The sequence below is a fragment of the Sardina pilchardus genome, chromosome 3 (genome assembly GCF_963854185.1).
Source record: "Sardina pilchardus chromosome 3, fSarPil1.1, whole genome shotgun sequence".
NCBI lineage: Eukaryota > Metazoa > Chordata > Actinopteri > Clupeiformes > Clupeidae > Sardina > Sardina pilchardus.
Window position 1 is genome coordinate 6,815,187 of NC_084996.1, and position 15,249 is coordinate 6,830,435.

General features: G+C 40.7%; 1 long non-coding RNA gene across 1 annotated transcript; it reads left to right on the forward strand.

Moving 5' to 3' along the window:
• The first annotated feature begins 9,604 nt into the window (after positions 1-9,604).
• LOC134076501 (uncharacterized) lies at positions 9,605-13,336 on the forward strand. Its single transcript, XR_009938613.1, has 5 exons — positions 9,605-9,805; positions 11,022-11,113; positions 11,342-11,585; positions 11,806-11,913; positions 13,201-13,336. It is a non-coding gene; the product is annotated as an uncharacterized LOC134076501 (long non-coding RNA).
• Positions 13,337-15,249: the final 1,913 nt, after the last annotated feature.

Sequence of the window (15,249 nt, forward strand, 5' to 3'; positions counted from 1 at the left end):
CCTCAATTAGAGGCTCCATTGCTCCATCCAACTGCACATACACAAACTAAAGTCATTCCACAGTTTTCAGGAATCTAAGGTGAAGTAACCATATAATGTCATCATTACTGACATGGCATTATTTCATTTTACACACAAGATGCTGGCCCAACAATGCACAGCATATCATAATATAAAAGGTGTGCCTTACGCCACAAAAAAGGTGGTTTAGAAACATCTAATGTTTAGACCATACATGAAAAAAACCCAAAGGGTAGGCTATTCTTGACCATATCCATTGTTCAACTTGGATAACTTATGATTCTTTTGCATCCAGTTAGGGAAAGTTGTCATATAATGTGCCCATGTATGGGCCATGTATTCTGCTACGTTCCATAAGCAACGCTTACGCATCCCTAAGACTGACGTAGATGAGAGAGTCAAGTCTACCACTTGCCTGTACATGTTATCTGCATGTTTATTATAAAGTACTTGTTGAAGACTTAATGCTGGTGGACATTCGAATTGTTGACAGGAGTCTGAGAGAGCAGACAGGAGATGCATTTGTCACAGAGGTCTGTGTTTAGGGTGCATGGCACAGAGATGCAACACTGCTGTACACTCTCTTCTTTTTCTTTTTACAGTGCCCTATTTCTTTCCTAAGTCCAGTGAAACATTGGTCTGTGTCGCTAATACCATGAATATTCATCTATGATAAAGTCCAGCAGTGTCTTGCTACAACCAGAGTAAAATAAACCTATGCAATCCATATTCAATCATTTGCAATTTTATATATTCAGACACAGACAATGCATTTCAACACTAAACCGTTGTTTAGACCTTGATGAAGGCCTAGCGGTCAAAACATGTAAAACATACAACAAGAGCTTATCACTCACCGCTTTCCTGAATAATCTCTAAGATCCGTTAATGTTCCTAATTCTTGATGGGATATACTGTATAGGGCCCTATCGTACACCCGGCGCAACGTGACACAAAGCGCAACGCAAGACTTAGGCCTATTCATATCTTACACCCAGTCAGTGACGATTTTTCGCCATGAGCTCCACTAGTGCCCAGGGGAGTGGCAAATAACAACATAAGGTATCTGGCGCAAGAAATAAAAATGGCTGTTTTACATCCTCTAAAGATCATTACGAAAATGACCAAGATGTAAAGCACAGCTGAAGATGCACCGTTATGAGATGTAAGCTGCCCTTAACAACCAGTCCAAAACAACTCCTCTGCAGGAAAAATATCCTCAGGATTTGTATTCAGTCATTCGCACATTATTGGGCTAGTGTTGCTTTTTTCAGGCTACATTTTTGATTGTCTATATTGTCAATCAATAAGGAATGTAAATAACTGAATAGAACTGTTTCCCTTTCCCTTTGAGTTCAAATAATAGGCGGGTGCAGAATGAACATAGTCACAAACAGGCTTTAGTAAGGTTCAGTGGAATCCCTGCGGTTATATTCCTTCCGTCAGATTCCTTCAAACGCGTCACTAAATACCTGTGTGCTGTTTTAAGCTGTGCTGCTCGCTGTTAAAGGTGCACTATGAGTCCCTGCATGCTCAGCGTAATTCCATTTTTGTCTCAAATCATAAGCATCTCTCCTTGATTCGCTAGCTTCCTGCCCCCTGTATACATTTTGAAAAAGCTCTTTTAAACAATCCGCCCGACGTCTGATTACAAAATCACACTGAATAGCCCATTCTTTTGTCAGTATACTGACTGAGCAATGTTGCAGGGCAACCACATAACCAGGTTTGGATTGGATGATTGAAGTTGTCAAGAACTGCTCATCATCAAGTTCTCAAGAATTTGAGGTTGGTACTGTATGAGAGGGAGTGTATTGTGTGTGAGCAACCTACAAGTTACTCACAACAAGTTGGGGCAAATTACTAATTCAGCACCATACAGTAAATTCATAGTTTTACACTTTAATGTCATAAAATATTTTGCAGTATTTTTCACGTTGGAACAGGAAGGGGCTATCCCCGAGCTGGGCTTGGTCCCTTGGTTCCAGTGAAAGGAACTCTGAATGCTTCAGCATTAACCAAGAGACTTTGGACAATTCCATGCTCCCAACTTTGTGGGAAGTTTGGGGATGGCCTCTTCCTGTTCCAACATGACTGTGCACCAGTGTACAAAGCAAGGTCCATAAAGACAAGGACGACAGAGTTTGTGGATGAACTTGACTGGCCTGCATAGAGTCCTGACCTCAACCCAATAGAACGCCTTTGGAATGAATTAGAATGGATACAGAGAGCCAGTCTCCTCGTCCAACATCAGTGTGACCGTACAAATGCGCTCCTGAAAGAATGATAAAAAAATCACATAAACACACTAAACCTTGTGGAAAGTCTTCAGAAGAGTTGAAGCTGTTATAGTTGCAAAGGGTGGACCAACGTCATAATAAACCCAAACCCTATGGATTAAGGATGTGTCAGAAACTCATATGTCAGTCAAGGCAAGTGAGCAAATACTTTTGGCTATATAGTGCACTTAGTACTGCTTGTTTATAAATCAATAAATGGAACAGGACCTAAAAGACACACACACACCTTCTCGTCCTCTAAGGTCTCAGGAGAGGACGATGCATCGTGACGCAGCTTTTAGCTGCTACTGTATGTGGCTCAGCTCTTGAACCAACTTTCATATGACCTCGAAAAGGCCCTGTAGCTGGGTTTAAATCTACACTGAACTAAGACTGAACTGTTCTCAGATGCTTTCTGCTAACTGCTTACAAATTCTGATTCTGAATTTAAAATGATCCTTCATTGTGTCTTTTATTTTGTCTTTTTAATTGATCATTATTTTAAAATGATTTTATGTTGTCTTTTGTATTATGATCTTTACCTTTTAAACTATTCCATTGCCCTTTTATGCTTTTATTTGCTATTACTTTGTCTTTGTTTAAAGCACATTGAATGACGGAAACGCGCTATATAAACAAACTTGACTTAACTGATCAAATAAAACATCCTTACATCCTCATATGCACATCATTCCCAAATATTAGCATACATACACAAGTTACTGTCCTTCTTAGTGAAAGGCACCTAATTAGACTTAGGCCTACACACCAAAAGTGTAAAAAAAAGAAAAAAAACATTTTGGTTGGTTGGTTTGATTGGTTTACGTCAGACACAACTATGCTCTCATTTCATAACTCTATAGCTTCTTACACAAAGGAAGTTCAAGTTACACCCATTGGCTAAGACTGGTATTTGTTTCTTTTTCTGAATAATAATGCTGGTTTAGAGTGTACAGGGCATTGCCATCTCACACCACCTCAAAGACTCTGGACGATTGTCCCATATGTGTAGGATATGTGACACATTGTGAACACTATAGCTGCAGTAGATGACGGGCAGTATAAGTTACATATGGGGTGGGATCTGGGAAAACCCATCACATGGTGAATTTTCACCAACTGAAGATTCTGATTCGGAGGGCCATCTGGGCCAATGGCACTCTGATTGGGCCAATGGCACCCTGCAAAAAGTGGTGAGGGCAGAAGGGGGAGGGTTAGCTCTCCACATCTAGCACAGGGAGTGAAGGCATTGCTGTGCCCTCTTGACGAGGGAGGTGATGTTGGTGGACCATGTCAGGTCCTCTGAGATGTGCACCCCCAGGAACTTGATGCTTTTCACATGATAAGTGAAGTTTTCCCAACTTTTCCCAACTGCAACTAGACTGTTGAACAGCACCACACTATAATCTGTGTATGGATGTGGGTGTATGTGTATGTATGTACAGTATGGATGTGTGTATGTGTGCATATGATATGTATATGGATATGTATGAGTATGTGTGGGTCATCAATATCTGTCATCCTAAAATGCTAGCTATCTTATTTATAATAAATATATTTTTTTTACAACATCATAGATTATTTATTTATTTTAAAACTTGTATTCTTGTATTTCTTCTAGCTGATGGTGTTTCATTGCTGTTTTTATGGTGGTCCTATGCAACGCAATTTCGTTCCATACTGCACTTCTTGAAGTGCTTGTTTGGAATGACAATAAAAACTCTTGAATCTTGAATCTTGAATCTTGAAGTGTGAATTATTTTGTTTTGTTGACGTTTAGTAAGATTATTGTTGCCACACCAGTTGATGTACCTCCTAGGTTATTATCACTGCTGATAAGGCCAACCACTGTTGTGTGATCTGCGAACTTGATGGCCCCCAGACCTTCACAAATTTTCTTCTTTGTGATTTGAGCATCCTAGATTTTTCCTTAGACTTTTTCCAGCCTTCCTCTGTCTGCTATTTTTCTTCATTAACTGATCTTAATCTTTTCTTTTTATTGGCTAGTCTAATGCACAGCTTTTCAAATAGGGCAAGTTTGCTAAATTAATGATCTGAAAACCTGGACATCACTGGTCAATTAAATAATCAAAGGCTATTAAAGAAGGTTTACTCTGCACTCTAGTCTATATAGGTCAACATAATATGTCAACATATCATTTTTTAACTGATTAGATCATTTTGAAACATGCCAACATTTTCTATATATTTCCACAGTGTGCAGTTGAAAATTCATACAGCTCAGATAAGCCACAGAAAGAGAGGTTGCTGCTGCCATCAGTAGACTAATGAGAGCATTTTATAGTCCACAAAGGTGTTTCAAAATCAAGTTATCAAATAGTTTGGGGTTAACGCTGATACAGTAATTTCCCGCATATAAGCCGCATTGTGTATAAGCCGCATGACAGTGTTTTATGCAAGTTAAAAGAAACAAAACCATATTAACACCATATTAACTTGCCCCCTGTATTAACCTCATAGCTGAGGAAATTTAGCAAAATCAATGTATAAGCCGCGGATAATAGTCGGGAAATTACGGTAAAAAACACACCATGTCTAATTCTCATGGAATTCGTGTTTTCACCAGTGACATGTTGCCCATTACAGACTCCTATTGGCGTCTTGTCTTGTTTGTTTGATCATGTGTCTTGTGTTGTTGTTATCCATGTGCTCATGTGTGTGTGTGTGTGTGTGTGAGTGTGTACATGCACATATGTGACCACCCAGGCGAAACCAGTTTATCCGCAGCTTTGGGTTAGAATGTCATGTTTGACTGTTAAACCTTGTGAAGATTCATCACATTAGCAGTCATTCCTGTTGTTCACGTCGCTTAAAAAGGTGATTTTCTCTTCTTCTGGCGTATCGTGACAGGAGAACCATGCCAACTTTGTTGGAAAGCTTAGTTTATGGCCGTTCATGTGAGCACAATAACTTAATTTTGTACATTTTACAGGGTCACATGTGTGTGTGTGTGCCTGGGTGAATGTGTGTTTTGTCTATGCAAAACAGAGAAGTGACTTAAGTGTTTATACATGAATCTATTCATACATTCGAATATCAATGGCTCCTCAGTGGTCCTTAGACAATGTAATACACATGCATGTGTGTGTTTGCTTTCGTGTATGTGTGCTTCTCCATGTGTTCACTTGTGAGTGTGTACGTGCGTGTGTCTGCTTGCCTGCATGTGTGTGTTCTATGTGTATTTTCTTGGGCTGTGTTTTATATGTCTGTGCATGTGTCTTCATGTGTGTGTGTCTACTTGTGTGCGTGTGTGCATATGTGTGCATGTATCTATGTGTGTGTTTGCGTGCATATATGAGTGTGTGCGCGCACTCACTATATGTGTGTGTGTGTGTGTGTGTGTGTGAGCACGCATGTAGTGTACAGTCATATGTTCAGTCCACTTCAGTTCAGATAACTTTATTTTTCTCCAAGGGGCAATTTGGTTTACAGCCAATCCATCCATGAGAGGGTTAAAGAGGTAACCCCTTCAGTAAGTATTATTTGGTTACTCGCTTAATAATCGCGGTTTCCTGCAAGTCATCATTGCCCTTGGACAGTTTCAGCCTATTAGAAATTAGACTGTTTATGTTTAGACTATTTCAATATTTTCATTGGGTATTACACTCAGTATCGGTTCCTCACCGGTTTCTAAAGTCAATGATTAATTCATTGGTTGTAGACACATTTACAGTAGGTCAAGGAAGCTGTCACAAATATCATAACGGCTCTGTTGTGGTCAGATTGGTTGCCCTGGAGAAAAGACAACAGAGCTGAGTCGTCTGAAAACTTCACCAAGTCTACACCTCCAACTTCGTTGTTTTGACCATGACCATGTCAGCCAGATACTGTACCTGCGAACAGAAAGACAAACAAATGTATCCGACTGCTGAAGCCGAGTGCCCAAACTGGGATTTCTAGTTCACTGTACATACACTGCCTGCCAAAAAGATCCCCACCTGGATTTAACTAAGCAAATAGGTAAGAGCCTCCCTGTGGAGAAAATGTTGATCTGGGGTTGCTGCCGTTGGTCAGGTCTAGTAATATAGGTCCGTGTATCGGCATGTGCCCAAAGATTGAGGTCAGTTGACTATCCGAGTATACAGAATAACCAAGTTATTACATCAATGGATTTTTTTCTTCCCTGACGGCACGGGAATATTCCAAGATGACAATGCCAGGATTCACTGGGCTTAAATTGTGAGTGGTTCAGGGAGCACGAGACATCATTTTCACACATGGATTGGCCTGTTTTTAGCAAAGTCAGCGCACACCTGTATTTTTTCTTTTCGAGGTGCTGGTTGCGGGAATAAAGCAGATGAAGATGAAGGAGAGGAGTCCGCACACTCCTATCCGATGCCGATGACAGTTTTTTGTCAAGTTTCGCAAAGGCTTGAGGCCGAAACGTCGCTCAATAATAAAAATACACAAAACTGGCATCGGATAAGAGTGTGTGGTCTCCTCTCCTTGATCGTCATACACATGGATTGGCCACCATAGAGTCCAGACTTTAACCCCATTGAGAATCTTTGGGATGTGCTGGAGAAGACTGCGCATGCTCCAAATCTTGTCCGAAGAAATTGTGATCCACACATTCAGAGACACAACTTCTACCCAGATACTACCTTGTTATGCTAACACAAAGATGACCGCCTCTGAAGTAGAGCTCATAGATTTAGTCATTTTTTTTCCTTCCAGATTTTTTTCTTTTTTAAATTTCCCCTTCAGTCATTTTGTGTGTCAATGATTCCTGTGACATTGAAAGAGTGGAAAGAAGATGAGCGATGAAAGGTCAGAGTCATAAAAATTTCCTTTTTTTTCTCATTTTAGGTCACACCCTCCCTCATTACACAAACAGACAATGCTTAAATCCCATCAGCATTCAAGTTTATAGCTTGGAGTTGGAGAATATGCATGAAAATAAGGTTCAAAACACTCACTTGCTTACATGTAATAATTGTGCATGCAGTGTTGTCTATGAATGACGTCCACTAAAAGAAGGCCACACAGTAGATAATTGGCTGGAAACTATGTTCTCTGCATCTCATCTCTGCCTGTAGTGGGACTCATGTTAAGTGTTCACAATTTCAAACAAACTAATAATGCTTTTAGTGGTATTATGTGGGCCAGTTACAGGAAGAACCACTCTATTTAATAATATATTTGGTGCCATACTTCCGTTACCATATATCCTTCACCAAACCATACAGGCCACAAAAACACACAGCTAGGTAGAAACTAGTTGTTATTCTTTCAGTCCAGATTAGTATCTCTCTGTAAGATAAAGATCTACATGTACTGTAGTCATAACAGACAGATAAAACACACTTGTCATTCCCACCAAAGTATAAACTGCAGCTCTGTAGCAGCTCTGAGGGAGATCTGGACAGGGCTGAATCAATTCTACAACATGGTTCAACCAACCTCTTTCTGTCCACCCACTGCTGAGCTGACCCACACACTACCCCCCCCCCCCCCCCCCACCCCCCCCCCTTCACACACACACACACACACACACACACACACTCAACTCAGGGCAACACTCACTCCCACCATCAAAGGCTGATGCAATATGTGGTGTTTTTTCCTGGTTAATCATCTCAAATTTCAATACTAATGCATTTATTGTAAGTCAGCGGACTTACTGCCAAAGCAAGGGAAATCGGGAAATGATAATGCCAGCTGGTAAGAAAAAAAACGCATTTACTGGAAATAGTTGCAAGGGCAAGCCAACGATGAAAAGTTGGCATGAAAAAATTCATGTGTTGCACGAAGTGAGACAGGTCAATTGTTGGCAACGTTGGTGGAATTGTAGCCTTTTCATTGTCCCTTTTCCTATCCTGCCATAAAAATGTGATGGTGGAAATGTTGCTAGTTTTTTAATGACAGTATCTGATAGTGTAGACATGGGTCACAGAGAGGCACAAGTGAAACATATTTATTTGGTGAACCAGACACTGAATAGGCTTCTTGACTGATGAAGCATATATTCAGCAAGGCCGGCGGCCGTTGGAGTCATGGCCGTTCAGGATGTTCAGAATGTCCAGAATGCCAGTCCGCCCCTGGGGCATGTTGATGGGGAACTCCCAGACAAATGGGACACTTGCTCTTTGGACAATAAAAATATGGGACAGACGCCTGGTAAATAGTCATGAGGCTGTGCAATGCTGCATCAAAGTCCAGTTCTAGTCCAGATACGTATTTTTGATATTGTTACTCAAAACACAGTGTTTACATTTTCACACAAGTAGGGGCTGGGTTGGGTGAGACAAATTTACATGTTCACACAAGTACAAGTTACAGGCAGGGCAGGTGCCAGCCCTAACATACATAGAGGACAGACAGACAGACAGACAGACACAAACACACACACACACACACACACACACACACACACACACACACAGGCAACTGTGTACTTTTTTGGATGTTTTTCCACCAACATTGATCCCGTTCTTGAACCAGTTCTGTTCGGATTTCTTTGAACCAGCCCTCATTTCCGCCCATTTTGAACTGAACCAAGGATGCTTCTTCAACAATGGGTGTTGCATGCAAAACAAAAGTTAATGAGATGCATCAATGGGAGAATTATTTGAACAGTTGTTCAGTGAAAACGGCAGACAGTTAAAATGCTAGTCAATGTTACTTTACTCATGGCAACAGTTCATAGCCTAACAGAGAACTCATGATTTTAGCCTTCACTCATTTGACTCAGGTTGCAGGGGAAAAAAAACTATTTTAAAGGCTACCTTACACCAAACAACTTTGACAAGATTTTGAAAAGATTCTTGAAAGATTGTAGTCTTTGAGTAGGGTAGACCATACAGTTGAGACACGAGTAGTTGAGACACCTTAAATCCCCCCCAGCACACGACGTCATTTCAACGTTGATATTTGGGCTAAATCCCGTCGGTCCGTCATGGCCCTGATTTCAACCAAAATTAGACGTAGAATAATGGTCTTGTTTTGGCCGGCCCATTTTGGTCTAAGGAAAGACGTCTTTAGCACGTCCTTTTTCAGACCACATATCAACTAATTAAATCCTGATGTAAATTATCAGTTATAGTCTACCTAGGACTACATTATCGTTCCTGTCGACCATCTTTCCCCCCCGGGGATTGCCCAAATCCGCCGCGAACTCTACGGGCGCCCGGCGCCGCCATCTTGGCTGCCGTTAACTGCGTGTGTGACTTTTGTTTGTTTACTCATGGCAACAGTTGATATGGACGGACAACTCTGTTTTTAGCCTTCTCCCCACTGAAAAAAAAATCAGAGGAAAAATTCAGATGGAAAAAAATCAGTCATTGAAATAATGAGTAATTAAAATTCTGATAAAAAAAAAAATCACATAAATGTTCACGTAAAGGAGACAGGAGTGAACTCTGCGCATGTACAAGAGGAACGGAGGCGGGAAGCCGTAGCCGAGCCCATTTCGAACTTTGTTTGAAACACACAGTCAGTTGAAGCCGTTGAAGAACAGCGTGAAGATGGAACCTGCTACTGAGGTAAGTGAGTTTATGCCTATGATTTAGGAAGTAGAAATGTAACATTTTGATCGAGAGTCAGTTTTGCCAAAACGAGACGAATGCTCTGAACACCATCAACAGTGCTATCAGAGATGATTATGCGGACAGCGGAGTAATCGAGGATCTGTATGTTACCATGCTAACTTAACCTGTCCTGGGCTAGTTTTACTTGAGTGGAGAAATTCTTCTGTGTTAATTCACTCTACCGCTGATAATGTAGTCGGACTTGAAACCCGTTTGTAATTGCTGTTAGGTCCCGTTATCTCTATGAAAGGAAAGTATTTTCTGTCTGATCTATTCAACACAATTTAGGGCCGTTTGTGGTAACGTAGGAAGTTAGGAACCTGATTGCAACACGCATGATTTCGTGGACCTGCTTAGAACGTTCACAAAGGTAGCGCGAAAATTTGAATTTTTTTCGCGGCTAGATCTACCCGTCCCGAAGAGTCCTTTGTAACCATGGATATCTCTCCACCGTCCTGCTAGATACACTAGACTAGAGTAGACAAGCAGCGCGCTGTTATCCACTTCATTTTTGTTGTAGCATTTTGGTAGCAACAACTTGTACTTGTTGCCAACAGGACTATTTTAAATACCAGAATCGCTATTAGGCCCACTCTCCATTTATTGTTTATGGTTCATAGCAAGCAGTCATCATTACCAGACGTGGAGAACCTGTTGACCAGTTGTGCAGCATGTTAATAGTGTTATTGTTGTTGTTGTTATTATTATTATTATTATTATGAATAATAATGATAGTAATATCTATCTATTTATTGACTGTCATTTGGCACAGAGTAGTAACAGAGTGGTCAACATTGTCGAGGCTCAGATGCCCAGGTTGTGCAATATGTTGGTATTTTAAAGTGAAAGGTAGGGGAAACTAGTTGTGTGTTTATGTGATTGTATTGTAGCGCCGAAGCTATGTACCCCCTTGTTGGACTATCCCCTGTGGTCCCTTGTGTCCCCTGGTTTCCTGGTCTGTGTGTGTGTCTCCCTCTTCCTCCTGTGTTATAGACTGTGTCAATAAGTTCTGATGGGTTTGTGTTTAATGATTATTTTTGGAAATTGGTTATGTAAGAAGTGACACTTCCAGCGTGTTTTTACTAGACGCTGCTTTTGAGGTCTGGGATTCCTGTCATTTTTCTGTGTAACTGTTGCTTTTTCTAAAGCCTTTGCTCATTTGTCTTCTCAGCACATCAACTCTTAAGTGTGTCCCTGGAAGATCTACCATCAACTTCCAGAACTGCAACTGCTAGTACTGTCAGATGGTGAATGCTACTCAGGGTAAAAAAAAAAAACTTTACGTAAAACCATTTTCATCTATTATTTCAAGTTCTGCCTCAAAATGTGTTTGAAGCCATTATTCTAAGCTAAAGTAACTGCTGGATGACTTTGAAGAATCTGAATAGTGTACGGTTCACTATGTACTGAATTTTATTATTTCTAAGTGTTGTAGCAAGCAAAGTTGTTTTATTCTAACTTTGCTTTTTTGTCTTTTTTTTTTTGAAACAGCAAACACCATTGTTACACCACTTTGAAGGAGAGCCTGGTCATTTGGTCCCCTCAGCTTCTCCCTTTCTCAGTGATATGTTCATTGTGGCTGGGATAATTGTGGGGCACTCTTTCCTTCATGGAGGACCCTGCTTGTCTGGACTCTGTGATGTGGTTGTCCATACTGCTTCGTGGGAGCCCAGACACGGCTACAGTAAACCTGGAGGACTGTGCAGACCTGGACATTAGAGAAACAATCAGGCTTGTATGTTTACATAGAAAATACTAATGTTTGATGTTATGTTGTGTTTTTATTTTGTTTTGTTGTTGTTTGTGTGTTGCCCCCAAAAGACTGTGGGTCTTTGATTTTATAATGATTTTAGAAAAACTGAGGAGTCAACTGGTGGACCCACTATTATGATTCTATAAACTTTTAACACACTGTCTAACCATTATGTATCTCTTTCATGCTCTCCATCTTCAAGCTGGAGGTGGAATCAAACCTATCAGCTGAAGAAATGGGAAGGGTACAGAACGTGGCCTCTTCCTGGGACCTCCCTCCGCTAACGACAACCAACAGGGCCCTTAATGCTGTGAGTGAAATACATTTATATTTCCCTATGCTTTAGTGTGCTATACATTTTCCTTTCCCCCCCGCATTTGGTAATTTAGTCAATCAGCAGACGCTTCTATCCAAAACAACCTAAAACTACACTTTGGAGGTGTGTTTTTTTTATGTCGGTCTGGTTTGACTTGATGTAGCCGTTTTAAGACGACTGCAGACGTGATTATTTCTGAGATTCTGATAAGTTTTCAACCATGACGTATGCACAATAAATTCCAGTTTTTAAAACATATCAGAATCTCAGAAATAATCACGTCGTGACGCCTTCTAAATGCGGCCGCGCTGTCAGCTGTTCATTCACGACAGCGGAAGAGACAAGTGCCTGTTAGCATGCTAAATTCGACATCCAAACGTAACGAGGAGACTCGCGCGAGCTAAACTGCTATTAATTCTGCTTAACATGCTGCGCAAATGTGTTCGAAACGGCTGCTGTACGGTCCTAAAATGTACACCGTACTGCTGCATTCAAGTAAACTCTGCTAACGTCTCACAACGTAGCCTACATTAGGGAGACTAAACTAAGTTATGCATTCGAGCTGTATCTCCAAGCGTTAGAATAGTGTCAACGAAGAGACTTTTGTGTGGGGGCGGATCTGTGGGGGAAATCAATGTGAATTGGAATTGTACATTGTAATTGATAACACCTGCGTGTTCAGGGCTGCCCGCGGTGAAGCCAGAGAGGGTTAGGAGACGCTAGCTAAGGCCGGGGATGTAGGAGTGAGGACTGATTGTCGCTTCCCAGTCAGGGGGTTTTCCTCGTAAGCTGCTGTGGAGGCAGCGTTGGATCGGGTACTTCACCGGTCAGCGGGCCGGTCAGCGGTTGAGACCACACAAGAGTCTCTTCGTTACACTATTCTAACGCTTAGAGATACGGCTCGAATGCATAACTTAGTTTAGTCTCCCTAATGTGGGCTACGTTGTGAGACGTCAGCAAAAGTTCACTTGAATGCCGCCGTTTTGAACACATTTGCGCCGCATGTTAAGCAGAATTAATAGCAGTTTAGCTCGCCGTATGAGGCAACAACAATCCTTCAACAATCGTTAATGTTTTGTTAAATGCACATGCAGAGGCAGTGGTTTCATTCGGGCAAAGAAAAAGCTGCGTGCGCGCAGCTCAATGAAAGTGATTCAATTGATAACATGATTTAAAAATAATTTCAATCGTACAACATAGAACATTATTTCGTGGCGGCCCGCCACAGATTACTCAATGTATGGGAAACACTGTTAATGAAAATGTTTCCTGTCATTTCAGCTGCGGTGAAAAATGGAGCAACAAGGCTGACCGTGACATCGGGAGAGCTGAGGCAGATCATCTTAAACATGATGCACCTGGACGGTCCGGTGGCGGAGACTTCAAGAATTAAATAAAATTACAATGAAATGGATAACGTTTGTTTGACTGTTTGTTTACGCCTAGCTTGCTATTGTAATGTAGGCCTATTAGATTATGTATTTATCATCTAGATGGTTAAGTTGGTAAATGAAAATGCTTAATGCACATTTTAAAAGCCTATAATAGGATAATATAGGCTTATTTTAACAGCAATAGTATGGTAATGGTAAAGTTAGTAAGTGCTTAATGCACATTATTTAAAAGCCTATAATAGGATAATATAGGCTTATAAATTAATATATAACAGCAAAATTCTGGTTGAAAATAGGTCCATGGCAGCACCTAAACAAGACGTGGTTTCAACCAAATTTAAACGTTGAAAAGGCGTCTTTCCATAGACGTCTTTTCAACGACCATGAAAAGACGTCATCTAACCTTTCACTTTTAAACCAAACTGGGCCGTTGTTTCGACGACTTGACAAGACGTCTTTTCAACGACTTTTCAACGTGATTTTGCTGGGGGGGATATCTTGCGTGCGCAGTAAGACCAAGTTGTGATTTTTGCTATGCATATTAGTGTCCTGTTCGATCATGGAAAACTTGATTGACACAAGCATCTCCAATCCGAAGTTATCGAAAAGATGTTTTCTCATAAGAATATTTTGACGTCACCGTGTGCCTTCCACAATGAATATCTCATTACCCTTATGAAACTGTTATACATAATTGGTATCATTACAATCATGTGCCCTAAACTGACATATTTTATGACATTATGTCATGTAAGGTCGTTGCAAAATCTAGGGAAATGTGCAAGGTGCTCTGCGGGGGACAGTTGAGACACACATTGTATTGACAGCGTCATTACTCCAACATTAAACTTGTCCGGTGGCCATATCTGTTCCTGCGTCACATGTTTTGTTCATGTTTCGTACCCCATTAGCACAAATGCTAATGTAAATTAAATTAATGAAGTTAACTTAAAAACACTTTGCAAATCATTCAATTTTGCAATGAACGGTTAGTTTAATATATAGCCTACTTCGTTAAAAATGGGTGTCTCAACTCCATGGTACTGTCTCAACTGTAGCCTACTATGGGTAGGCCTACAGTTGAGATGCAGTCGAGACAAAAATGCACCTGATGTTTATGAGCTAATTGTGGAAAATATGATAGGCCTATTATGGGTATTATTGATTGATAATATCTCAGTCTACAAGCTCATAAAACGTCATGTGGAAATTCACTTCTTTTCACTATCTATTTTGTGTGTATAATCAAAACGCAAAAAGTGTCTCAACTCAACTGTAGGCTACTCAGTCTACCCTGGCTTGAATGAGGGCCAACCTTGATGTGTGACAGCTAATTAAGCTGTCATTCATTCGTCATTAGCCTTAGGCTACCTCATTATCTGTTCACTGTTTTTTTTCCCTCACCTCAATGGATTTATATTACAGTTTAATATTTTTTTAAACATGATTGTGTTCTTGTCGTTCTTCATTTCCGTTTTGGATTCGGTTGTGTTGTGCCAGATTGAGTTCCATTAAAGTGAGTTACAGAATGTAGCATTGGATCTAATCTGGTTTATAGCCCGACATACATACCAGCTGAAGTTATTTTATTTCTCGCTGCATAGCGATAAAGTACTGTAGGCTCCAGTGCTAGTTCTAGCTCAGCATCAGAATTCACCGGTAATTACGACGATAACACAGAGGACACTGGGGACGTTGCGCATGACGAACTGGCGTAAGTACCCTACAACTTTTCTCTATGGTTAATTTAGGAGATGCTAGTACAAGTAGACTTAAGGGTTCACGCCTGTTATGCTATACAAGTATGATCGCCCCATGTATATTGATCTTACATTTAACTGGATGTATATGTCCTGTAATTGAGGCTATGTAAAGCGTCTCACATTGCTATTATACCTTTTGCCAATGCTATACCCACCGCTCTGGCTATACCTTT